This window comes from Dasypus novemcinctus, chromosome 18 (genome assembly GCF_030445035.2).
Source record: "Dasypus novemcinctus isolate mDasNov1 chromosome 18, mDasNov1.1.hap2, whole genome shotgun sequence".
NCBI classification, from domain to species: domain Eukaryota; kingdom Metazoa; phylum Chordata; class Mammalia; order Cingulata; family Dasypodidae; genus Dasypus; species Dasypus novemcinctus.
In genome coordinates this window covers 838,931-865,789 of record NC_080690.1, presented here as the reverse complement: position 1 = coordinate 865,789, position 26,859 = coordinate 838,931, and the positions used below count along the sequence as shown (strand labels likewise).

General features: G+C 43.5%; 1 protein-coding gene across 5 annotated transcripts in view; it reads right to left on the bottom strand.

The window, feature by feature from the left end:
- ANKRD11 (ankyrin repeat domain containing 11) overlaps positions 1-26,859 on the bottom strand; it is a 250,617-nt gene that overhangs the window by 198,751 nt on the left and 25,007 nt on the right. The window contains exon 1 of one of the 5 annotated variants that reach the window (XM_058279559.2): positions 2,208-2,224. The exons of the other annotated variants lie outside the window; for them this stretch is intronic. The gene's annotated coding sequence lies outside the window, so the exon portion shown is untranslated. Of the gene's footprint in view, positions 1-2,207; positions 2,225-26,859 lie in introns of those variants that run through there. 5 annotated transcript variants of the gene reach the window in all.

Here is a 26,859-nt window from a genome sequence, read left to right as displayed (position 1 = left end):
GTGAGCGCAGGCAGCACGCTGAGAGGCACAGACAGGGCAGAGCCAGGCTGGAGGGCCCAGTGCCCAGCTCCGAGCTCTGGCGCTGCCTGGAGCTTTTACAGTGCCTCATGCTTCAATGTGAAGCACCTGGCTCAGGAGAAGTAAACATTTCTGCATTTGTCAACTGCATGGTGCTTCCCTTGCTGCTCCAGGGAAAGCAAATGGTTGACAGTAAGGCAGAATAATTCTGGCTCCATTCTTGTTTTCCTCAGTAATGTAACGACAAAATCTTGTATCCTGTGATCACCTTCGATCCCAGACAAACACCACAGGAAGACTGACATGGCGCTGAGCCAGCCTACCCAATTTCAGTTCCCTACTGCCCGAAAACCCCTGAAGCCAGTGTCCACAAAACGGGCACGCCATAAACTTACTTTTAATCAGTTTAAATTCACATACCTAAGAAATTCACCCACAAACCTCACTGTTACAAATTGTTTTTCAAACTCACACTTACTATAAACATTAAGGGACAATGAAGTTTCCTTATTAAACTTATTTTTTAGACCACCTTTGTGTATCTTTATTTCTTGCAATCTTGACTCTACATAATTTAGCCCTAATTCACTGATTAACAGTAAGATACTGCCCTCTTATTTTGTTGACAGAAAACAAGTTTTCCTACTGTTTCTACCTTTTAGACATGGAAATCAGGGAGGGTCTTAAGAAGGATGGCTAAGGTCCTAAAAGTACACACATAACCCTAAAGAGTTGGTTGGGGACAGGTAGAAAATCAGGGAAGGTACCCAGAATGACCAATGATGGAATTTTCTTGAAATGTGAGGTGGACATAAACTCACCAAGTTCATCACTTCATCTCTTCCCTGGGCTTCCTCTGTAGCTTAGAGACAAGTCATCCACCACAAGGAAGAAGCAAAATCATCTGAACTAGCACAGATTATAACTAAATTCTGCCCCCAAAGAAGTCCCAGACAATTTCAGATCATGCCTCAGTTCTACAGCACACAACCCACCCCCTCCGACTACCAAAACCAGGCTCAATCTCCCGAAACTGCAGAAAGAAAAGAGGCAACCCCAGCCCCAAGCACAGCGCAGCAGCAGTCAGTCCTCACCGTCACTGATGCTCTCAGAGTGCCCTCGAGACCCAAATGCCAGGTTAGGGAACGAGAAACAAAGTCCACGGAATGGGGGTAGATGGGGACCCTCGTGCGCCCGGGCTCACGTCCCTTCAGCCTCCCTCCACAACCCATCTCACACAACCTCGCACACACATCTCAGCAGCGTGCTCCAATTTTTCCATTTTGTAAAAAAGCAGACAAAAGGCTCAGGCAGAGGCAAGAACTGAGTCCAGCAGGCTGGAAGACGTGCCCAAGTCTGCCATGCACAGCCAGGAAAGACCAAACGAGGCCCACACCTAGCAGGTCACCAAGGAGCTGATCTTCTCACCTAAATTTGACTGGTCAGTATTTAAAAGATGAAGTTTTATTTTAAATCCCAAAGGGCCTCCTTTAATATTTATAGCTGATGAGTGCTTGCTTAGGACCCTACAAATCCCAAACCCTTTCTTATGATTTCTTATGATTAACATTCTAAAACTTACTAACAACATGCACTCCTAAATTCTCAATTTCTCTCAACTGTGACCGCATTCTAAATTGTAGTTCTCTCTCCAGATATCACCCCACTTTACCCCATTTAGTATCACTGAGAAACGTGCATCATGCCACTCAAATGACAAGTTAAAATGTAAACAGCATGGGGTTGAAGACATCCAGCTGGTCCACCACCCTTCTAACTGCAGCGGCAAGGACAGAGCCCACAAGCCACCACTGTGTGAATTAGGTTTTACAGGGACACAGCCACAGCCTCACCCGTTTCCTGGTGTCTACTACGCCCTCGCCAATTTCCTTGTGTCCACTATGTCCTCACCCTCTCCGCGTCCACTTCACCCTCGCCCATTTCCCTGTGTCCACCATGCTCTCATGCTTCAAGGACAGAACTGAGTACTGCAATTGGGCCCACAAAGCCCAAAATATTTCTTGTCTGGTGCTTCACAGAAAACATTTGCCAGTGTCTTGCTCTGTGAGAAGCCAAAGTCAGTCGAGCAAAGAAGCAGTGTATCTTCACTGCTGCCCATACGGCTACGTGGACAAGATATAGCTGCTTTCAAACTGGCTTAAGGATTTTGATTTCTACAAGTTAATCACCTGGGAAGCAGATGTGGCTCCAGCAGTTGAGTCTCTGCTTCCCATATGGGAGGTCCTGGGTTCGGTTTCTGGTGCCTAAAAACAAAAACAAAACAACTCAGGGGAGCCAGTGTGGCTCAGTGGTTGAGCACCAGCTTCCCACACACAAGGTCTCAAATTCAAACCCAGTACCTAAAAAAAAAAGTTAATTATCTGGAGAGCAGGTGTAGTTCACGTGGTTGAGAGCCTGCTTCCCAGGTATGAGATCTGGGTTCAATCTCTGGTACCCCTTTAAAAAAAAAAAAAAAAACAACTCTCATTGGGGAGCAGATGTAGCTCAGCTCAGTGCCTGAGTATCTGCTTCCCATGTATAAGGTCCTTCGATCCACAGTACCTCCTGAAAAAAAGAAAGACAAATCTATTTCAGCCAGAAAGTAATTTGTGGTTGCCTGGGGCTGGGCCCAGGCACTATAAATGCGTGTGAGGGATCTTAGTGTGGTGACAAAAATGCTTTAAAACTGGATTTTGGGAAGCAGACTTGGCCCAGTGGATAGGGTGTCCGTCTACCACATGGGAGGTCCGCATTCAAACCCCGGGCCTCCTTGACCCGTGTGGAGCTGGCCCATGCGCAGTGCTGATGCGCCCAAGGAGTGCCGTGCCACACAGGGGTGTCCCCGCGTAGGGGAGCCCCACGCGCGAGGAGTGCGCCCCGTAAGGAAAGCCACCCAGGGCAAAAAATGTGTAGCCTGCCCAGGAATGGCGTTGCACACATAGAGAGCTGACGCAGCAAGATGACGCAACAAAAAGAAACACAGATTCCCGTGCCGCTGACGACAACAGAAGCGGACAAAGACGACGCAGCAAATAGACACAGAGAACAGACAACCAGGGCAGGGGGAGGGGAGAGAAATAAATAAATAAATAAATCTTTTTTTTAAAACTGAATTTTAATGATGGTTTCACAACTCAGTAAACTGGGTAAAAAAAAATCACTGAATTATAGACTTTAAAAGGGTGAAATTTATGATCTCAAATACATGCCTCAGTAAAGTCTAGAAATAAAAATATTCAATTATATGTATGACTGTTCTTTTGTAACCTAGGACGTAAAGCTTGGACAACGATTTGCAATAAATCCCTACAGATTCCTTTCAAATGTATCCAAATTTCTGAGACTCACAGACCCACCTCCGTCTGCAGTGAGGAGGAGCACGTGTGGCTTCCGGCCACCAACCCTGAGGCCACCGTAGCGGTGGAGCCACCACCCCTCACTAGGAGATCCGGATTCTGGGCGCCTTTCTCTTAGTAACACAAAGGCAATGAGATCCATAGATGAGGACACCGTCATCTACTTTATTCAATCAAAAATACTCTGACAATTTCTAAAAATTAGGTCTTCTACCCTCACTACTTTCCAGTACTGTCCCCGTGAAGCCTTCCTAAAAGGAAGCGGCCCTCGTCCACTCTGCTGCGGATAGAGAAACTCTCAACATCTAAATCACACATTTTAGACAGTCTACTTCACTAGTGGTTGGAAATTATTCCTTTACAATCAAACTTTGATTGAGTTTGCTGACATAGGCATTTCAAAACAGGAAATAAGGTCATTACGTTTCAAGGTAAGTACTGCACATTTATAACAAACTGCTTCCAACTTAAAATCGCAGCAGAAATCCCAAGGACAGCACCCATTTCCATAGTAAGGTCTCCTCAAAAACTCTAAAGGTAATTTACAGCTAAGTTGGAGCTCTAATCAACGCAATAAAGAGCATCCTCTACATTTAAAGACGACAGCCGTAACAGCCAAGCCCCTGCAAATCGCTGGCAACGGCATCACCCAGGACCACGTGCTCCCGGCCAGCTCCCTGCCACATGTGGGGGCTCTTCAAAGAGGATGGCTAACAGCCAGGAGGCAACAGAGGTGTGGTGTGTGTGAGTTTTGCCACAAATATAAGAGCACAAAGCATCTTTTCAAGAATAAGAGCATAAATGGGAAAATACTTAAACAATACAAAGTAGTCAAAAGATATTCAGGGAAACTATATATATCCTGTCATAACCCACTGAATGGACTGGGGGAGAGTGTGAAATACAGGATGAACTATTATCTGTGAAGTGCAGCAACGGCCCACGATGTGTTCACCAAGTGCAATGAGTGTGCCCCAGTGAGGAGGGAGGTTGTTGGTGTGGGAAGAGTGGGGGGAGGGTATATAGGAACCTCTTATATTTTTTAATGTAACTTTTTTTTTCACATATATATCTTCAAAAACATACAATTTACAAAAATGATGTGGTGGAGGGTGGGGAGTGGGTCATATGGAAACCTCTTATGTTTTTTATGTTTTTTAATGTAACATTCCTTGTGACCTATTAACTTCAATTTAAAAAATAATGCAATGGAATAAAAAAAAAATAAGACATTCAGGGAAGCGGATGTGATTCAGGCTGTTTGGCACTCGCCTCCCATGTGGGGGGGTCCTGGGTCAGTTCCCGGTGCCTGCTGGAGAAGGCCAGCAAAACAATGAGCAGACAGATGAAGGAACCATCTGGGGGAGGGAGGATAAATAAATAAAGTGAGTAAACAGACTAGGGAAAAATCTCTAAAAAAATAATAACATGATAAGAGGAGAGAGGAGGAGAGAGGAGGAGAGAGGAGAAGCTCTCAGCAGTGTAGTGGGTACTGGAGGGCATCTGCTAACAAAACAGACTTCTTTCCTGGAAGGGAGGGACGACTGGTCAACCGACCGACCACAGAACATGTGACTGGAAAGACAGTTCAGGTGAGTGGACATGCAGAGAGAATTCACTGGGGGGTGTTGACGGGGGCGAGCTCCCTGGCCTCCCTGCGCTCCCAGAAGCACGCGGCCTCGGAGGCTGTCGTCTCTGCAGAGCACACTGGACAGCGCCCGGCAGGCAGCAGTCTCTTCCATAATGAAAATCAATTCAGTGCAGAAGGGACTGCAAAGGGCCCGGAAGCGAGGTCGAGGTTTTCCTCTGGAATAAGACCATCACAGCCTCAAGAGCAGGCCACAGGCCCAAGGTCAAGAGCACGCGTCCACCAGGTCCCTGTCAAGGGAGGAGGAGGGCAGCAGACAAGCCGCAGGTCCTGCGCTCCGCCGGGCATCCGAGCTCCTGCCCACCCATGGGCACAAGAGCCTTGAGGCCCAGACGCATATCTCACATCCGTGGCCCACGCATCTGGAGCTCTGGGACACCCTTCCTTCACCAAAGTAACAGGCTCTATCAAACCCAGGCGGTTTTCCCTTCGCAACTCACAAATGTGAACTTCTTTATCAGGCTTCTTAGAAAAAGGCACTGGGCGGCACAGCACTCTCAGCAGTTGACCTCCGCTACGAGCCCTTCAGACGGCTCCACGCGGAGGTGCTGTGCACAGCTCAGAGCCAGCAGCAAGAGAGGGCCGTGACGAGGAGCACCCCAGCACGCCACGGCCCGTCAGGTGGAGACCCACCAATGGCAGAGTAGGGAACTGCCTCTAGCCCTCCCCGAAGGCAGCAGGAACACCAGCAGGCACTGTCTGAGTGAACTTCTTAAAAAACCTTCTGAAACCAGGGGAACACTGAATGAAGAATGCTGCTGCATGTGGCAGGAGAGTACTGGGGCAACTTAACCGTCCCCTCCGCCTTCCCGTCACAGGCGGCAAAGCGGACCTTATTCTCAGAAAACTGTGGTTGTGTATTCTGACCTGGATATAAAATGCTGCAGCCACTGTGGAAAACAGTTTGGTGGTTCCTCAAAAAGGTAAATATACAGTGACAATACGTCCCAGCAATTCCACTCCTAGACATATATGTGAAAGAACTGAAAAGAGGGACTGGAACAAAAACTTGACTCGAATGTTCACAGCAGCATTATCCATAATACTAAAGGTAGAAACAACTCAAATATTCATCAACAGGTAGATGGACAAAGTGTGGTCTATACAAAGAAATGTTATTCACTCATAAAAAAAATTCAGATCTGACACATGGTCTATGTGGATGAACCCTGAAAACATCAAACAAAGTAACAACAAGAAAAAAAGTCAGAACCAGAAGGCCACATCTCATATGATTCCATTTCTATGAAATGTCCAGAAAAGGTAAATTCAGGAGGCAGGAAGCAGATGAGATATGGTCAGGAGCTGGGGAAGGAACAAGGACAACAGCTCCATGTGTCCATGGTCAGGCGACAGTGAATGCACCAAAGGCCACGATCTACGGGCATTAAAATGGTTAAAGTAGTGAGGAGTTTCATGTGAATTTTACTTCAATTTAAAAAATAAATCACGCTCAGAGGGCAACGTCAGACACAAAACAGTGCATCCTGTGAAATTTCACTTAGTGAAATTCTACAGAAAACAAAAATTATGACTACCAAAAGCAGATCCATGGATCTGGGGGACAGGGGTAGCCCAGGGCAACAGGGCCCCCTGGGCGGTGGGAATGCTTCCTACCATAGAGGGAACTGCTCGTGGTTGTCAGAATCCACCTACCAGGCATTTGGAACAAGTGCTTTTACTCTTTATAAGCTTTGCCGTTACAAATTTCACCGAAGAAAAACAATCGTGCATACTAGAAAGCTGCGATGAATACAGGAAATGCACATCCATCCAGTCACATCAAGTCAAAGCTGCACCACGCAGACGCAATGCCCGCCACCTCAGACCGTGCCCTCCCGGGATGGAGTGCCCGAGTCCCATGAGCACAGCACACCTTCCTGCTCAGAGCCACGCCAGCGCTGGGGGTGGCTGACGGAATGTGATGGTGGCCAAAAGAAAACAAACGAAATGTCCCAAAATGATTTCACTATTGCACTTTTAAAAGTATAATCAAAACAAAATTTGATCATTTTTCTTCTTCAAAATGTATACTACTTGGGAAGCAGATGTGGCTCAAGCAACTGGGTGCCCGTCTACCATACAGGAGGTCCAGGGTTCGATACCCAGGGCCTCCTGGTAAAAGGCAAGCTGGCCCATGTGGTGAGCTGGCCCACACAGAGTGCTGCCCCACACAGGAGCGCTGGCCCATACAGAGAGCTGGCACAACAAGATGATGCAACAAAAAGAAACACAGAGGAGAGACAATTATAGACACAGCAGACCAGGGAGCTGAGGTGGAGCAAGAGAATGATCACCTCCCTCCCACTCCAGAAGGTCCCAGGATCAGTTCCTGGAGCCACCTAATGAGAATACAAGCAGACACAGAAGAACACACAGTGAATGGACACAGAGAGCAGACAATGGAGGGAGAGGGAATAAATAAATCTTTAAAAAAGAAATGTACAACCCTGCTCTTCTATTACATTAGCATGCATTTTACAAAACTTAGGTATGTGGATTTCATTGCTTAAGGGGCACACACTGTACATTTTTAAAACATGTATTAGGAGCAGATATGGCTCAAGCAGTTGAGCACCTGCCTCCCACATAAGCGATCACAGGGTCAGTTCCTGATGCCTCCTACAAAACAAAAACAAGCAAAACAACCAAAAAAAAAACAACTCAGGGGAGCCAATGTGACTCAGTGGTTGAGCACCAACTTCCCACGTAAGAGGTCCTGGGTTCGAAACCTGGCCCCCAATACCTTTAAAAAAAAAAGGCACAATGGTCAATTTATGTTTTGTGCATGTTACCAAAATAAAACAATAGGTGAACCAATTTTTTTTAAAAAATACTTTAAACAAATATACCTACAAACAAAATGGCTACACACACATGAACAATAGACACACACACATCTACACAGAGTCACAGTCACACACAGAAAAGAGCAAAAGAAGCAAATGTTGGCAAAGTTGGTGAATCTATATAAACATATATATATTTCTGAAAGGAAACAGATGTAGCTCAGTGGTCGAGCACCTGCTTTCCACATACAAGGTCTCAGTTCAATCCCCCATACCTCCTTATAAACACACTACCTTCCCCAAGCATGGGACATGACTCCCGAGGATGAGCCTCCCTGCCACCAAGGGATTATTACCAAGCACCAATTAACAATGTACCTGCAAAAAGGCCTTGACCAAAAGGTGGAAAGGGTGAAGACAAATGAGTTTATATGACTAAGAGACTTCAAAGTGAGTTGGGAGGTCATTTCAGAGGTTATGCTTATGCACATCTCAGCAGGATACCGCATTAACTGCCACAGTAAATAATGCCTCAAGTAGCGAGGTTCCTGAGGGCTCTGGAGACATCCAGACACTACAGGCAGGGCAGACAGCTCAGGATTTTGGTGCCCTGCCAGTGGACCCTACTTTAGAATTTATGTGACAGAGTCGGCCTCAGTTATGGTTTCCCTACACATAGCTCTTCTGTCCCTTATATTTTAACCTATACTTAGTACTAGAGTTGATAGGTTTATGTCTAATAGATTTTTTCTAAGATTTATTTATTTAGTTACCCCCCCACCCCACCCCCAAAGAGTGTTCCTTTTCTTTTGCTGTCTCTTCTCTGTGTACATTTGCTGCATATTTTTTCTGTATCTGCTTGTCTCCCTTTTGTTGCGTCATCTTGTTGCACCAGCTCTCCATGGCGCACGGGCCGTCAGCTTTCCGTGGTGCACAGACCATCGGCTCTCCACGGCGCAAGGGCCAGCTCTGCCGTCACAAGGAGGCCCTGGGACACAACCCCAGAGCCTCCCATATGGTAGATGGGAGCCCCACTGATTGAGCCACAGCCGCTTCCCATGTCTAAGAGATTCAAATCTTTGGGCTGTCCATGTGACAGTTGGGCCCTGAATCTCAGAGTTGCAACACCTACTCTCCAGTTCACTGGACTAACCCAGGACAACTAACAAGGACATGATGATGGACAACAACCATCCCAAGGAACAGAGAGAGTCTGCAACTGCAAGCAAGTTAGTCCCATCCATCTGTCCCATGGGATCTAAGCCCCCTCTCAATTTGAGGCAGAGTGGGGCATCACCATCCCAGAATCCTCAGGTTTGGAGAATGAACAATGGACTAGAGTAGACTTATTGTTAATCTAGCAATGGAAGAACTTTTATCATAGATGTGGAGACAGTGGCCACTGAGGGTTCTGAGGGGAGGGAAAGGGGAAACATAGGTGTAATATAGGGCATTTTCAGGACACTGGAATTGTCCTGAATGACAATGCAATTACAGATACAGGTGATTATATATCTAGTCATAACTCACAAAATTGCACAGGACAGAGTATAAACTATAATGTAAACTATAATCCACACTTAGTAGCAATGCTCCAATATGTGTTCACCAATTATAACAAATGTACCACACTAATGAAGTATGTTGTTAATGTGGGGAAATGTGGGAGGGGCAGGGAGTGGGACATATGGGAATCCCCTACATTTTTTATGTATCATTTATGTAATCTAAGCATCTTTCAAAAATAAAAATGGGAAGCGGATGTGGCTAAAGCAATTGACTCCCACCTACCACATGGGAGGTCCCTAGTTCAGTTCCCAGTACCTCCTGGAGAGGACGGCAAGCTGACACAACAAGAGACACAAGAGGAAGGTCATGATGGGAGACAAAACAAAGCAGGCAGCAGAGTTTCCCAGCGCCTCTTAAAGAGGACGAACAAGACAGCAAGCTGACACAACCGGCAGATGCAGCAGGCTGATGCGGTAAGATGATTGCAACAAGAGACACACAACGAGAGGCACAAGCAGGGAACGAAGGTGGCTCAAGCAATTAGACGCCTCCCTCCTATATCAGAGGTTCTGGATTTAGTTCCCAGTGCCTCCTAAAGAAACAAGAAAGACAAAAGACTCAGCAAGTACAAACAACGGGTGGCGGGGAGAAACAAACAAACCTTTAAAAGAAATAAAAATAAAAATAAATTTTAAAAAAATAAATTAATAAATGGCCAGTTTTATATGCAGTATGACAAGCTCTTCTTTGTAAGACAGTAAACACCAAATAATATAAAAATATTTTAATCAATGACTGAATAATTTCAGGTGGTTTCCTTTTAAAGTATTAACTTTTCATTAAAAAAAAAAAAAAAAAGAAACTTATAAACTAGTTACAATCCTACCAATTAAAAACATCCCAGGTTACCAGGGCTGGAGGAGGGAGCTATATTGCCTGTTGGGTGCAGAGTTTCTGTCTGAGGTGGTGAAAAAGTTGGGGCAATGGATATTGGTGATGGTAGCACAATATTGTAAAAGAAGTGAATACTAATGAGCTGTACACGTAAACATGATTAAAATAAATTCTGAGATGTCTATTTGTTACTACAATAAAAGGGTGAAAAGAAGCCACATTAATTACCTGGAACTAAGCACTTGGAATGCTGAGAGGAGAAGTCATCTCCTCCCTGTCTTCCACAGACTTGAGGTACTGCCAAGCACTTGCCACAGAAGCCTGAGCTCAACACATTTTTACTGAACAGTACACTTCATCTGTCACAAGCAGCCCATTCATCATAAACAGTTCACTTACATTATTTTGCAGCAAAGTGTTCAGTTCTCATTTAACTCAAAATTAACTCCTCAAGCTATCACACCAGCAATACTGTTGCTAGGAAGCTTAATACATTAGGACTTTTTACTTAAGTAAAAATTCAGTTTCTTCTGTTCCAATCAAAACACCTATGGTGAAAACGCTTCCTATTCAGAATGCAATTAGACCCATTAGACCAAAACATCTTTTTCACCTAAAATGCCTTCAAGTGACAAACATTTAGAAAACAATAATTTTGCTGGAAAACAGAAGAATGATATATCAATAGATGAAGAGAATAAAAGACCAAAAAAGTAAAGGAAATTAGATGGACAAATAATCTAAGTCTTCAGAACACTACAGACCACATTATGTAGAAAAAAGAAACAATGTTGGCTAGTTTCAGAGCTGTCTTAAAGAAACTTGAGGGACAAAAATAAATTCAAGCAATTCCAAACTTGATGTACTACGACAAGAGTTAGCTGAGGCTTACAGTCCACATCCAATCCACTGCTCATTTTCATACCGCCCAAAATCTAAGAAGTGTTTTTAGAAGACTATTTTGATGTGGAAATTTTATGGAATTCAAATTTCAGTGTCCATAAATAGTTTTACTAGAAGGCAGTCCGGTTAATTCAATTTCATCAAGTCTATGGTTGTTTTCGTGCTATAATGTCAAAGTTGAGCAGTTCCAACAGAGAATACGTGGCCAAAAAATATTTACTATCTGATATTCTCCAGAAAACTTCTGAGTTGAATTTTTTTTAAAGTAATCCCATTGAAAGAGCTACAAACACTAAACAATGTAAAAAACTCAAATCCAAACACTAACAAGTAACACTGAAATTCAGGACTACCAGATTATTTGAAAATCCTAAAATCTCACTACAAAGCATCATGAATCAGAACGGCTTCAGGCATTTCACCACAACACAAGAAGCCATATGACAAAGGACTGGGGACAGCAAGCTTTTACTGTAAAAAAACAAGACTGTAAATATGTTTCACTTTGCTCAGTCACATGTCCTATCCACACACAGCAGGGGAATACTTGCTTTCAGGTCACTGAGAAACAGCTGTTCAAAGGGTGATTAAATGAGTAGAGAGAGGGAAGCGGGCTTGGCCCAGTGGTTAGGGCGTCCGTCTACCACATGGGAGGTCCGCGGTTCAAGCCCCGGGCCTCCTTGACCCGTGTGCAGCTGGCCCATACGCAGTGCTGATGCGCGCAAGGAGTGCCGTGCCACGCAGGGGTGTCCCCCACATGGGGAAGCCCCACGCGCAAGGAGCGTGCCCAGTAAGGAGAGCCGCCCAGGGCGAAAGAAAGTGCAGCCTGCCCAGGAATGGCGCCAGACACAACAAAATGACGCAACAGAAAGAAACACAGATTCCCAGTGCCCCTGATAGGGCTAAAAGCGGTCACAGAAGAACACACAGCGAATGGACGCAGACAGCAGACAACTGCGGGGGGGAGGAATAAATAAAAAATAAATCTTTAAAAATCAAAATTGAGTAGAGAGATAAGTGAAGCAGATTTAGAAAATCACTGTGAATGTCAGGGGAACAGGGAAAATATTATTGTTCTAAGTATGCATCCCACTTTAGTAAGCATCCGGAGTTCTATGCCACTTGTTCTCTCAGGAACAAGCTCCTCCTCCAGTACCCTACCACAAGACAAAGGAAAACTCCCCCTGCTGAATGCAGAATGGGACAAAGTATCTGGAAACAATATGTCAGACAGAGGTTTATTATCGAGAACACAGAAAGAACTCCTACAACTCGACAACTACAGCAATCAACGCAAGTGAAAAGGGGAAGGGCTTGAGTACACATTTCTCCAAAGACACACAAACGGCCAGTAAACATAGGAAAAGATGCGCAACGTGATTAGCCATTAGCAAAGCAAATTAAAACGACAATGAGATATCACTTCAAACCACAATAAAGGCTACTATTTTAAAAAATCAGGAAATAAGAAATGTTGGAGAGGATGTGGATAAAGAGGAATACAATGTTGGCGGAAACGTAAAATGGTACCAATACTGTGGAAAACCTGGCAAACCCTAAGAAATTAAAATGCAGAATTACCATATGACCCAACAATCCCATTTCTAGGCATACCCCCAAAGAATTAAAGCAGGGACTCCAGCAGGTATCTGCACACCAATGTTCATAGCAACATTACCCATAATTGCCAAAAGACAGAAACACCCCAAGTGTCCATCAACTAATGAATGAATAAACAAAATGCGGTACATATACACAATGGAATGTCATTCAGCCATAAAATGCTCTAATATTGACTGAAGTGATATATGCATAACTCTGTGATTATACCAAATGCCAATGATTATACACTTTAGATAAAATGCACATTTATAAAGAAAAATAATAATAGGGTGGTTTGAGGGGGAAATACACCAAATGTAAAGGTATTGTAGGAAAGGGTTAAGTTCAATTTTCACAAAGGGGAAGCCAGCGCCAGTTCTGCCCTAGGAGGAGGGAGGGAAAGGAGTTCTAGCAGCTTTGGTGCACCAAGAATTTGAAAAGTGGTGCCGAAATAAGGGGTGGCCAAATGGTGAGGAGGGAGGGCAGGGCCAAAACGAGGAAGGCCAATGATGAGAAATGGGGGAGGGCCAATAATGAACGCGGCACCAAACCTGAAAAGCATGCAGGAGTGAGAGCGGCACCGAGCCGGCCACACCCACCGGGGCGTGGCGAGCACAGGAGTGGCAGCTGAGAATGGGAACCAAGGAGCTAAGTTAGATATGCTGGACAGGCTGTAACCCCTGAAGCACCCAATCAACGGGGAGCAGGGGAGGGACCCACATGTTAGGTTTAGGGTATAAATGTCACTGTTTCTTGCTGTTTGGCACGCCAGCCATTTTATCCAGGTCATGCACCTGTTTGTGCAAGATCATTAATAAAATTCTTTTCCCCTCCACAATCGGGTGAGCTTTTGTTTCTTACAGGTGCAGCTTTCTTTCTAACAATCTCGGGGGCTCATCTGGGATCCAAAGCTTCAGAGGAAGACTGTCGGGGTGAATGAGGGGAAGGCGCACCCTTCAGATTGAGCGGTCTCGGACTCTGCCATTGGGGACCCACCTTGACAGCTGGAACGACCCGAGACCAGACACTCAGATCTGCTGACTGTGGATGAGAAAAGGGGAAGGAAAACCTGCCTCTCACTGACCAGGTAACCCTGTGCAAGGGCCAAGGTAAGAAAAGAGACTGTTAAGTATTGCCTTGGTGGGGGGAAATTCTGATGAGTCTGGGCTTCTTTCAAAACTCAGAACGGGGGACTGGCCTGAGAATGGTCAGACCAAGGGAAGGGAAATGACCACCTGATGTATTCTGGCCAAAGTACGGGGCAGATGAGGATTGGCTCTGTGCCAACTTTGCTTTCATAATTCCCTTTGCATTTTCTGTTTGTTTAGTGTATGTTTTAATACCTCTGGGTGGTAATATTAAATTGACAATGAAAATTCTTAAAAGGGCTCTACTCAAATGGCTAAAAATCAAAACAGAACTTACATTAATAAAGTATGGAAATCTTTGAAATGCCTAAATGAAGATGAATAGTTTATTATTTTTTTCACAGAACACAGTGAGGGATATGAGACTTAAATAGATATAGAAAGGCATAAAAGGTTTGTGGGAATGCTGACCAGAATTTTATAAGTGTGTTTAAAAGAATGAGTTTTTTCCTAAGAAAGGATAGGTGATTTTCATGAAATCAGGATGGAAGTATGCAGGACAAACTTGAATGCATAAAGCAGGATGTAGAAGGTATTGTAGAAGGTAGCGTTAAGTACGTTACAGGTAAAGATCCTCTGGGGAGGTTCTATATTTGAGTTCTACCTCCTGTAGATATGATGTCAACAACACCCCCTCCAACTAACTCTTCAGAAATACCACAGGAAAACCCACCAAAGGCCAGTTCCCCAATGCAGAAAGATCCCAAAGCAGTCAGGATACTTAAAGCAGAGGATTTAAAGCAGAACATAGAAGCAGAGACAGGATATGAGGACACAAATGCCTGGGTAGAATGGGTCAAATACACAGTCCAGAGTCTGAACAGAAGCAACTGTTAGGCTTATGCAGCAGGCCGGCCCACAGCTCATATCGTGCCCTTTCCACTGGGTATAGAAAAGCATGAAAGGGAGTTTAAGTGCATGATACTCCTCTTCCAGAGAGCTAAACCTGGTGAAAAGTGTAGTACATTGTCCTCTCTCTTCCCTCCTGTCAAAAAGGGAAACACCACAGCAGTACCAGCTTCCCGTCTTGGTCCAGGAAGTCCCTCTGCCTGTCTCTCTAGATGGGGAAAGGGCTCCAGGGCCTGGGGGCCATGGCCTTGGTTACAGGAGCACAGAGGGCGAGTGAGGACAGTACTGGCAAGTTCTTCAGTTTGGCCATACCCTGAGCAGACACTGCGTGGTACTAAGGGCATCTTCTGGCCGGTGTTACCTGAGAAGTGGGGAGGAGCCTGTGCTCTGGTTCAACTGGCCATCCCATTTACCCTGGCATTTGAAAAAGAGGAAGAAACACGAATCCAGGGAAAGAGAAAGAAAGAAGTTTACCTGGCTCCTCTGATAACCAAATTTATCTAGATAGTATAAGTAGTATAAGAGTTCCCTGGGGAGTCCCTAATGATTTTAAAGCTAGCTGCAGGATTTGAGTCATTCTTGTTCTGGCTAACAAAAATGTGGACTGGAATAACTATATATTATAAGCAACAAAGATTTGTCAATTACACTAGGGATGCAGTTAAGGGAATAAGCAGTATAGTTGGATGCTACTATCCGAATGGCCTGGGAAAATAAGATAGTCCTAGACATGATGCTATCAGAAAAAGGAGGCGTCTGTGTCATGATTGGAGGTAGTTGCTGTACCTTATCCCCAATAACACAGCCCCAGACAGGACTGTCGCACAGACCTTCCAAGGCTTAACACCTTATCTGAACAGTTACCAGAAAATTCTGGCATTGACCACCCACTCATGTGGTGTTTAGAGAGCTGGTTTGCAAAATGGAAAGGAGTGGCCCTGTCTGTCCTGACCTTCCTTATCATCGTGGCTGGGATACTGATAGCAGTTGGATGTTACTTCATCCCATGTGCCCAAGGGTTAGCTCAAAAACTCACTGACGGAAACCTTAAAAACTCACTGAAGGGATTTGGCTCAGCTGATAGCACGTCTACCTACCATAAGGGAAGTCCAGGGTTCAAACCCAGGGCCTCCTGACCCATGCGGTGAGCAGGCCCACACACAGTGCTGATACACACAAGGAGTGCCGTGCCATGCAGGGGTGTCCCCCGCGTAGGGGAGCCCCACACACAAGGAGAGCACCCTGTAAGGAGAGCCGCCCAGCATGAAAGAAAAGTGCAGCCTGCCCAGGAATGGCGCAGCACACAGGGAGAGCTGGCACAGCAAGATGACACAACAAAGAGAGACATAGATTCCCAGTGCTACTGACAAGAACGCAAGTGGACACAGAAGAACACACAGCGAATGGACACAGAGAGCAGACAATGGGGAAAGGAGGGGAGAGAAGGGAAGAGAAATAAATAAATAAAAATATTTTTTTAAAAAACTCACTGAAACAACCCTAATCAAACGGATGCCCATATACCACAAGCAAAACCACTTGTACCCCCTTAAAAAGGAAGATCTCTATGATGAAGAATGTGAGGAGGCTCTCAGCAGATTTGAGGAACTAAACTGTGAAAACTAAAAGAGTCTAAAAGAAAGAGGGGTGATTTGTAGGAAAGGGTTAAGTTTAATTTTCACAAACGGGAAGTCAGAACTGGCTCTGCCATTCGAGGAGGGAGGGAAAGGGGTTCTAGTAACTTTGGGGCACCGGAATTTGAAAAGTGGCAGCAAAATGAGGGGGGTGCCAATTGTGAGAAGTGGGGGTAGGACCAATAGCGAAAGCGGCGCCAAATCTGAAAAGCGTTTCAGGAGTGAAAGCGGTGCTGAGCCCGCCCAGCTCACCGCAATGTAGGGAACAGCGGAGTGGGGACTGAGAGCCAGAGCCAAGGAACTGAGACCTCTCGGACAGGCTGTAACCACTGTCGATGGGGAGCAGGGAAGGGACCTGCGTGTCAGGTTTAGGGTATAAATGTCAGTGCTTCTTGCTGTTTGGCGCACAGGCCATTTTATCCAGTTCGTGCGCCCGTTCTTGCAAGACTGTTAATAAAATTCTTCTCTCCTCCACAATCGGGTAAGCCTTTGTTCTCTTACAGGTGCAGCTTTCTATCAATATGGACTACAGTTTGTAATAATACTTGGATGATGCGTTCATAATTTGTAACAAATGTTTCACAACAATGCAAGGTACTGGTGGTAGGTTGATATATGGGAGCCCTGTATTATGTTATGCATATTTGTTTTATAAGATCACAACTTCTACTATACACTTATTGTATGTTCTTGTTTGAATGATATACTTCAATAATAAAAAATTTTAATAAAAAAGGAATGAAGTTCTTATACATGCAACAACATGGATGAACATTGCAGATATCCTGTTCAGTTATATAAGCAAATATCACATGATCTCACATACAATAAGCAGTACAAATTCATAGAGAATTTTTATGAATTTGTGTGAATTCTCTATGAATACAGATTACTAGAATACAAATTAACGGGGGTAGGGAATGGGTAATTAATGTTTAAATAGGGGGGATGTGGGGAGTGGGGCATATGAGAACCTCATATTTTTTAATGTAACATTTTGTGTGATCTTTGTGTCTTAAAAAAAAAAGAAAAAGGGAAAACATTTTTCTATATGGTGAAAGATAAAAGCCTAAATTGATTCTTTTCTTTGTGGATATCTTGTCCTAGCACCATCTTTTAAAAAGACTCTTCCCACTGAATAGTATTGGTAACTTTGTAAAAATCATGTGTCCAGAGATGTACGGTTTTATTTCTGTACTTTTAATTCTATTCCATTCATCTATAAAAGTCTATTCTTTGAAATCAAGAAGTATGAATTCGAGAAGCAGACTTGGCCCAATGGATAGGGCGTCCACCTACCACATGGGAGGACCACGGTTCAAACCCCGGGCCTCCTTGACCCGTGTGGAGCTGGCCCATGCGCAGTGCTGATGCGCGCAAGGAGTGCCCTGCCATGCAGGGGAGCCCCACGCGCAAGGAGTGCACCCTGTAAGGAGAGCCGCCCAGCGGGAAAGAAAGTGCAGCCTGCCCGAGAATGGCACTGCACACACAGAGAGCTGACACAACCAGATGATGCAACAAAAAGAAACACAGATTCCCGGTGCCGCTGATAAGGACAGAAGCGGTCACAGAAGAACACACAGCAAGTGGACAGAGAGAGCAGACAACTGGGGGGGGAGGGAGAGGGAATAAATAAAAAATAAATCTTTAAAAAAAAAAAAAAGAAAGTACGAGTTCATCTATTTTGTTGTTTTTCAAGATTGTTGGGGCCCTTGCAATTCCATATGATTTCCAAAACTAGCTTGACAGTTTCTACAAAGAAATCAGCTAGGGTTTTGACAAGGATTTATTGAATCTATAGATCAATTTGGAAGTTTTGCTGTTTTAACATTAATCTTTCTGATCCATAAATGTGGAATAGGTAGACATGTAATAAAATATTCATTAACTACTTTCAACAATGCTTTATATAGTTTGTGGTGAATAAATTTTGTACATATTTTCTAAAATTGATTTCTATTTTTTTTTTAAGATTTTATTTATTTCTCTCCCCATCCCCCCATTGTCTGCTCTGTGTCCATTCGCTGTGTGTTCTTCTGCATCCACTTGTATTATCAGGCAGCACTGGGAATCTGCATCTCTTTTTTATTGCATCATCTTGCTGCGTCAGCTCTCCGTGTGTGCGGTGCCACTCCTGGGTGGGCTGTGCTTTTTTCATGCAGGGCGGCTCTCCTTGTGGGGCGCACACTTTGCCCATGGGACACCCCTACACAGGGGCGCCCCTGCATGGCAGGGCACTCCTTGCACACCACAGCACTGTGCGTTGGCCAGCTTACCACACGGGGCAGGAGGCCCTGCGGATCAAACCCTGCACTCTCCATATGGTAGATGGACTCTTTATCATTTCAGCCACGTCCGCTTCCCTCTCTTTATTTTTGATGCTATTGTAAAGTGGCAAAAGTGAATGATATTATTTTGTATCTGATCTTAGATGGAAAGCATTCAGTCTTTCATCAATTTTGATTTTAAACAAATTTTTTATTCATGGAATTAATCCCATTTGATCACTGTAGATAATTCTTTTCATGCTACTGGATTCAACTCGCTAGTATTTTATTTAAAAATTTGGCATCCATATTAAAAAAGATATATTGGTTATTAAAAATGTTTAATTGGTAGAGTTTCTGTTTAAGGTGACAGAAATACTTTGGCAATGGATGATTGTGACAGAGGCACAATTTTTGAAATGTAATTAATACAATACAATTGCATATCTGAAGTGAACAAAATGGCAAAAGTTACCAGAAAAAGAAAAGGACTATAGAATTTTAGAGTGAACCCTAATGTAAATACAGAATACAGTTAATATAATTTTAATAATATTATCTTATCAATCATAACAAAGGTACAACACTAATAATGCAAAGTGTTAACAGGGAAAACTGGATGTGTGCGAAGGGTAATATGGGAACTCTGGGCTTTTCTACATGATTTTTACATAAACCAACAACTGCTCTAATTTAAAAAAAAAAAATCTGCTGTCAGTAAAGTGAAAAGATGGTCCAGAGAATGCAAGAAAGTATGTGCAAATCATATATCTGAGGAGGGTCAAGTATCCAGAATATATAAAGAACTCTTAGAACTGAACAATAAAAAGACAACCCAGTAAACTAGACCTTACAGACATATACAGAACATTGCACCCCGAAACAGCAGGATGTACATTCTCCTCAAGTGCACATGGATCATTCTCCAAGATAGACCACATGCTGGGTCACAAAGCAGGTCTCAAAAAATGTAAAAAGACTGAAATTTAAAAAAGCACTTTCTCTAACCATAATGGAATGTAGCTAGAAATCATTAATAGGCAAAGAACTGGAAAATTCAGAAATATATGGACGTTAACACACTCAAACAATCAATAGGTCAAAGAAATTACAAGAGAAATTAGTAAATTTCTCTAGACTAATGAAAACAAGAGTACAAGATATCAAAATTTACGGGATGCAATGATGGCAGAGCTGAGAGGGACGCTTACAGCCCTAAACGCTTACATAAAAAAGAACGCGCTAAAAACAAAGACCTCATTGCACATCTACAGGAACTAGAAAAAGAACAGCAAACTAATCACAAAGCAAACAGAAAGAAAGAAATAACAAAGATTAGGGTAGAAATAAATGATACTGAGAAAAAAAGAGAGAATTGACAAAACCAGAAGTTGGTTCTTCAAGAAGATCAATGAAATTGGCAAACCCTTAACTAACTGACAAAGAAAACAGAAGATTCAATAAATAAAATCAGAAATGAGAGGGGGGACATCACCACTGACCCCATAAGAAGATACAACTGTATGCCAACAAACTAGACAACTTAGAGGAAAGGTACAAATTCCAAGAAACACACAAACAGCCTACACTGACTCTAGAAGAGAAGACCTCAACAGACCAATTAATTACAAATAAAGAGACTGAATCATTCATCAAAAAACTCCCAAAAAAAGCAGCCCAGGACTAGATGACTTCACAGGTGAATTCTACCAATCATTCCAAGAATTAATACCACCTCTGCTCTAACTCTTCCAAAACCTTCAAGAGGGAACACTACCTAACTCTTTCTATGAGACCAACATTGCCCTAATACCAAAGCCACATAATGATATCACAAGAAAATTACAGACCAGTTTCTCTAATAAATATAGATGCAAAATCCTCAACAAATTGACTTCAACAATATATTAAAATAATTATACACCAAATCAAGTGGGTTTTATCCCAGGTATGCAAGAATGGTGTTAACACAAGAAAATCAATTAATGTAATACACTGCATTAACAAATCAAAGGGGAAAAACCACATGATCTCAAGTGACGCAGAAAAGGCATCTGACAAAAATCCAGAATCCTTTCTTGATAAAAACATTTCATAAAATAGGAAAAGAAGGAAACTTCCTCAGCATGGTAAAAGGCATGTATGAAAAGCTCGCTGCTATCATATTCAATGGTGAAAGCCTGAAAACTTTCCCTCCAAGATCTGGAAAGACAAGAAGGTCCACTGTCTCCAGTTACTCAACACCATGCTAGAAGTTCTAGCCAGAGCAGTCAGTCCAGAAATAAGAATACAAGGCATTCAAACTGGAAAGGAAAACATAAAACTCACTATTTGCAGATGACACGATCCTGGATACAGAAAGTCCCAAAGAATCTACAACAAAGCTATTAGAGCTAACAAACGAGTTCAGCAAAGGGGGAGGATATAAAATCAACACACAAAAATCAATAGTGTTTTTATACACTAGTAATGAGCAATCTGAGGAGGCAATCAAGAAAAAAAATTCCATGTATAACAGCAACTAAAATAGTCAAATATTTAGGAATAAATTTATCCAAGGATGTAAAGGACTTGTACACAGAAAACTACAAAACACTGCTAAAAGAAATCAAAGACATAAAAAAATGGAAGGACATTCTGTATCCTTAGTCTTTGATTGAAAAACCTAGGGAAGTGGATTTGGCTCAACTGATAGAACGTCTGCCTACCACATGGGAGGTCCTTGACGCATGTGGTGAGCTGGCCCATGCGCACTGCTGATGCGTGCAAGGAGTGCCGTGCCATGCAGGGGTGTCCCCTGCGTAGGGGAGCCCCACGCGCAAGGAGTGCAGCCTGTAAGGAAAGCTGCCCCCCGAGAAAAGTGCAGCCTGCCCAGGAGTGGCACCACACACACAGAGCACTGACACAGCAAGATGACACAACAAAAAAGAGACGCAGTTTCCCAGTGCTGCTGACAAGAATACAAGCGGACACAGAAGAACACTCAGCAAATGGATAGAGAGAGCAGACAACTGGGGGGTGAAGGGGAGAGAAATAAATAAAAAACAAATCTTTAAGAATTAATCAATCAATTAAAAAAATCTATTTCTAAAAAAAAGAAGACTAAATATCGCTAAAATGTCAATTCTGGAAAGCAGACTTGGCCCAGTCGTTAGGGCATCCGTCTATCACATGGGAGGCCCACAGTTCAAACCCCAGGCCTCCTTGGCCTGTGTGGAGCTGGCCAATGCACAGTGCTGATGCGCGCAAGGAGTGCCCTGCCACGCAGGGGTGTCCCCCGCATAGGGGAGCCCCACGCACAAGGAGTGCACCCCATAAGGAAAGCTGCCCAGCGCAAAAGAAAGTGCAGCCTTCCCAGGAATGGCGCCGCACACACGGAGAGCTGACACAACAAGATGACGCAACAAAAAGAAACACAGATTCCTGTGCCACTGACAACAACAGAAGCGGACAAAGAAGAACACACAGCAAATAGACTCAGAGAACAAACAAACTGGGAGGTGGGGGGGAGTCAATACTACCGAATTTATAGGTTCAATGCAATCCCAATCAAAATCCCAAAAGCCTACTTACCAGAAATTGAAAAGCCAAGTATCAAAATTTATTTGGATGAGTGAGGGACCCAAAATAGTCAAAAACATGATGAAAAAGAACAAAGTTAGAGGACTACATTTCCTGACTTTAAAACATATTACAAAGCTACAGTGGTTAAAACAGCTTGGTAATGGCATAAGGACAAAATACTGACCAAATGGAATCGAACTGAGAGTCTGAAATTAACCCTCACATCTATGACCAAATGATTATGACAAGGCTGCCAATCAACTCAACTGGGAAAGAATGGTCTCTTGAATAAATGGTGCTGAGAACTGGATATCCACAAACAAAAGGATGAAAGAAGCCCCCGATCTCACACCTTATTAAAAATTAACTCAAAATGGGGAAGCAGATGTGGCTCAACTGCTTGGGCTCCTGTCTACCATATGGGAGGCCCTGGGTACACTTCCCAAAAGGGCCTCCTTGTGCAGGCAAGCTGGCCCGTGCTCACAGAGAGCTGAAGGCCAGTGCCCATGGAGAGAAAGCTAGCACAGCAAGATGACGCAATAAAGGGAGACAAGCAGACACAGAAGAACACGCAGCAAGTGGACACAGAGACCAGAGAGCAAGCAAGCTGCAAGCGGGGGGATAAATAAAAACATTTTTAAAAATTAACTCAGAATGGATCAAAATATAAGAACCACTGTGAGGAAAGAGTTAAGTTTAATTTTCACAAAAAGGTGAGGCCAGAGGCAGCTCTGCAGTTGGAGGAGGGAGGGAAAGGGGTTCTAGTGGCTTTTGTGCCAAGAATTTGAAAAGTGATGCCAAAGAGAGGAGGGGCCAATAATGGAAGTAGAGATGAATCTGAACAGCCATGCCGATCCCATGAACCCGCCTACCCCACCAGAATGCAGGGAACCAGGGAGCCACCACTCAGAGCAGGAACTGCGCAAGTTAGTTAGACCTCCCGGACAGGCTGTAGCCCCTGAAGTACCTAATCAATGGGGAACAAGGGAGGGGCCTGCGTGTTAGTTTTAGGGTATAAATGTCAGTGTTTCTTGCTGTTCGGCATGCCGACCATTTCATCCACGTTGCGCACCTGTTCTTGCAAGATCGTTAATAAAATTCTTTTCTCCTCCACAATCAGTGAGCTTTTGTTCTCTTACAGGTGCAGCATTCTTGCTAATACCAGTACTGACACTCGCAGAATGGGTGTGGATGTTGCTCAAGCGGTTGAGCGTCCTTTCCCACATGGGAGGTCCCAGGTTTGGTTCCCTGGTGCCGCCTTAAAAAACAAAAACAGACTACAAGCAAAACAAACAAAAACACCAACTCAGCGAAGCTGATGTGGTACAGTGGTTGAGCACCAGCTTCCCATACATGAGATCCCAGGTTCAATCCCTTGTACCTTAAATAAAATAAAATCTCCAAGAAGAAAATGTATGGAGGCATCTTCAAGATCTTATGGTAGGACATAGTTTCTTAGACCTTACACCCAATACATATGCAACGAAAGAAATAATAGGCAAATGGAACCTCCTCAAAACTTAAAACTTTTGTGCTTCAAAGGACCGTGTCAAATAAGGGAAAAGGCAGCCTACTCAATGGGAGAAAATATTTGGAAACCACATATCCAATAAGTTTAATATGCAGAAAATATAAAGAAATCCTACAACTCAACAACAAAAAGACAAACAACTCAATTTTAAAATGGGTAAAAGATTTGAACAGACATTTCTCTAAAAAAGATATACAAATGGCCAGAAAGTACATGAAAAGATGCTCAACATCATTAGCCATCAAAGTAATGGAAAATGAAACCACAATGTGACATCATTTCACACTTACTAGAATGGCCACTATCAAAAAACCAGAAAGTCACAAGTGTTAGAGAGGATGTGGAGAAATAAGAACACTCATTTACTGCAGGTAGGAATATAAAATGATGCTGCCGTTTAAAATGGTGCTGCAGTTGCCCATCCCATTCCTGAAGAAGCTAAGTATAGAATTACCATATGACCCAGCAATCCTGCTACTAGGTATATATCCAGAAGAAATGAAAGCAGAAACTCTAACAGATATTTGCACAACAATGCTCATAGCATCATTATTCACAATTGCCAAAAGATGGAAGTAACCCAAATGTCTATCAACTAATGAATGGATAAACAAAATGTGATATATACCTATAATGGACTGTTATTCAGTTGTAAAAAGGAATGAAATCCTGATGGACGTGAGCATAATGTCCTTGAAAACATTATGCTGAGTGAAATAAGCAAGACACAAAAGGACAAATATCGTATGATTTCACTGTTATAAACTAACTGTAAGAGGTAAGTTCGTGGCATTAGAACCTATAAAATAGATTACCAGGAGAAAGATTGGGGTTAGGGAATAGGGAGTTGAGGCTTAACTTGTATAGATTTTCTATAAAGGCTGATTGTAAAGGTTTGGAAATAGACAGTGGTGATGGCAGCACATTACTGTGAGTGTAATCAAGAGCAATGAACTCTATAGGTGAGTGTAGTTAAAAGGGAAACCTTAGGATGTATAATTTACTAGAATAAAAACTGAAGCAAAAAGCACGACACTGTACAACACAGTGAACCCTACTGCAGAAAAAGGACTACAGTTAATAATATACAGAAAAGTGTAAGAATGTCCTCTCATGAATTATAACAAATATGCAATGCTAATACAAAGTATTAATTATACAGTGTTACTTGGGGAAAAAATACACATAAGTCCTAACAGCTAACAGTACCAGTTTTTAAACCTTTCATCAACTGTAACTAAAGTAACTACTATCAAGGAAAAACTCTGAAATTTTAGCTTCACAAGACAGTAGTAACTCACCAAATGATCAGAGAGCCTTGACAGAGCTTAAGAGGAAGTAATTCCCTTCCCAGGCTTCACTAAGCACAATCCTAGATCACTAATTAAGCCACTGAGGAAATGGTTAAGGTACTGCTTCTATCCATTTCAGGCAGATGCCCTAATTCACACTGTCACACTCGCAGAAAAGACGAAAAGGGAAAACTGCTCTTACCTGTGTGTTTACCCCTCTGCTCCCCTGAACAACAGGGCTCTGGTGTCCAGGCTGACCCTCAGCCCACTACACACACGGCAGCTGCCCTGCAACGTGCCACGTCCCTAGAAGACAGCCTTGCCAACATGATGGGCTCATTTTTTCTGAGTTTTATTTTAGTAGCTATATCCTCTTCGCCAAAAGGTCCCCAAGTAGCAAACTTAATACAATTATCATTTCCCCACTTAGCAAGTGTACATTATTACCCACATTGGCAAAAAGACAAATCTTATCTATAAAATGAACAGCTGGTAAAACCAGACCATTTTTTAATGTTTCTCCCCGTTTTAATTCTCTGATATTTAAGTCATTATATGTAAAGCAGGAGAGAAGGCCTTTGGGAGCAAATAAAAGCAATTTAAAACAGTACCACTTTTCAGGGCTTTAAATCAGAAACCAGGTTTTCTATCATTTTTCTAAATCTGAAGTTGCTGTTGATGCTATAATCAAACTTGCCGAATGAAAATTCCCAGAACACATCAGCAGCAGCTAAAAAAAAAGAAACCAGGAAAATGGGGAGAGGTTAAAAGACAAGTTTGCAGGTTCCTGCTCCAAATCATGCTTTTTATTTTTGCATGAAAATGGAGAAAGGGTACCAATAAATATAAGATGGATCAATATTTAGGAGATCTGGACATTTTTTAAAAAGAAACAAACCATCTAGATTCACACAATAAACCCAGCAATCAAGGTAAGAGGGGTTTATGGACATTAGAAGCTAATCAAAAACAACATGGCAAATAGCCAAGGAAGGTGAATGCAGTAACTGGAGTTACAAAGTATTTGCATTCCTCAGTTTCAACACACAATGACCAGGGAGCTAACCACAGGTAGGTGCCATCCAGTATTTAGTGAGAAAGACAATTAATGGATGATTTTAACAGAGCACAACAAATTAATAAATTATTACCAGAAGGGGAGCCCAAGGTACTATCTAACCACTCAGGCAGAAGTCACGAGGAAAAGGAAGAGTTAAGCCAAGGGACGAGGGTATCACGAAGGGTTTTGAAAAGGCAGAGAGGCCTGAAGAATGAGCAGGCAGTGGCCAGAGCCAGAGGCCAGGAGGCCAGGAGGCTCAGGAGGCCCAGGAGGCCCAGGAGGCCCAGAGGCCCTGGCAAGCTGACAGCCCCCCACTGCACTCCTGCAAAGCACCAAGGCTGCTGCCTGGGAAGTGCATGGGAAGGAGGAGAAAGAGGCAGGGCAGCTCCCTGGGAAGGTGCTGACTTCCACATCCACGACCTCACCGGAGGGGCAGGCAGAACAGGTCTTCTCCTCCCATGGGGAGCTGAGGATATGAGGCATGGGGCAGGTGAAGACTTTCCTGACTACACAAAGGGAGCAGGGCAGCAGCCTGAAAGCTCCTCCCGCCTGACTGGCAGCTCTCCATCTCCATTCTCCCCCACCTGGCCAGGCCAGGGCCCTGAGCATGGGTGGGCAGTAGGGACAGAGTGTGAAGAAAAGAGATGCTCGCCCCAGCCCCCAAGACTGGCACACCAGAATCCAGGGAACCAGCGTTTGAAAAAGCACCCCCTGTAACAGGTAGACCCTAATGTGACCCCAACAATTCCCCACCTCCAGGTGCCCATGCCCTTGTGGGAGCCCCCCACCCACTGA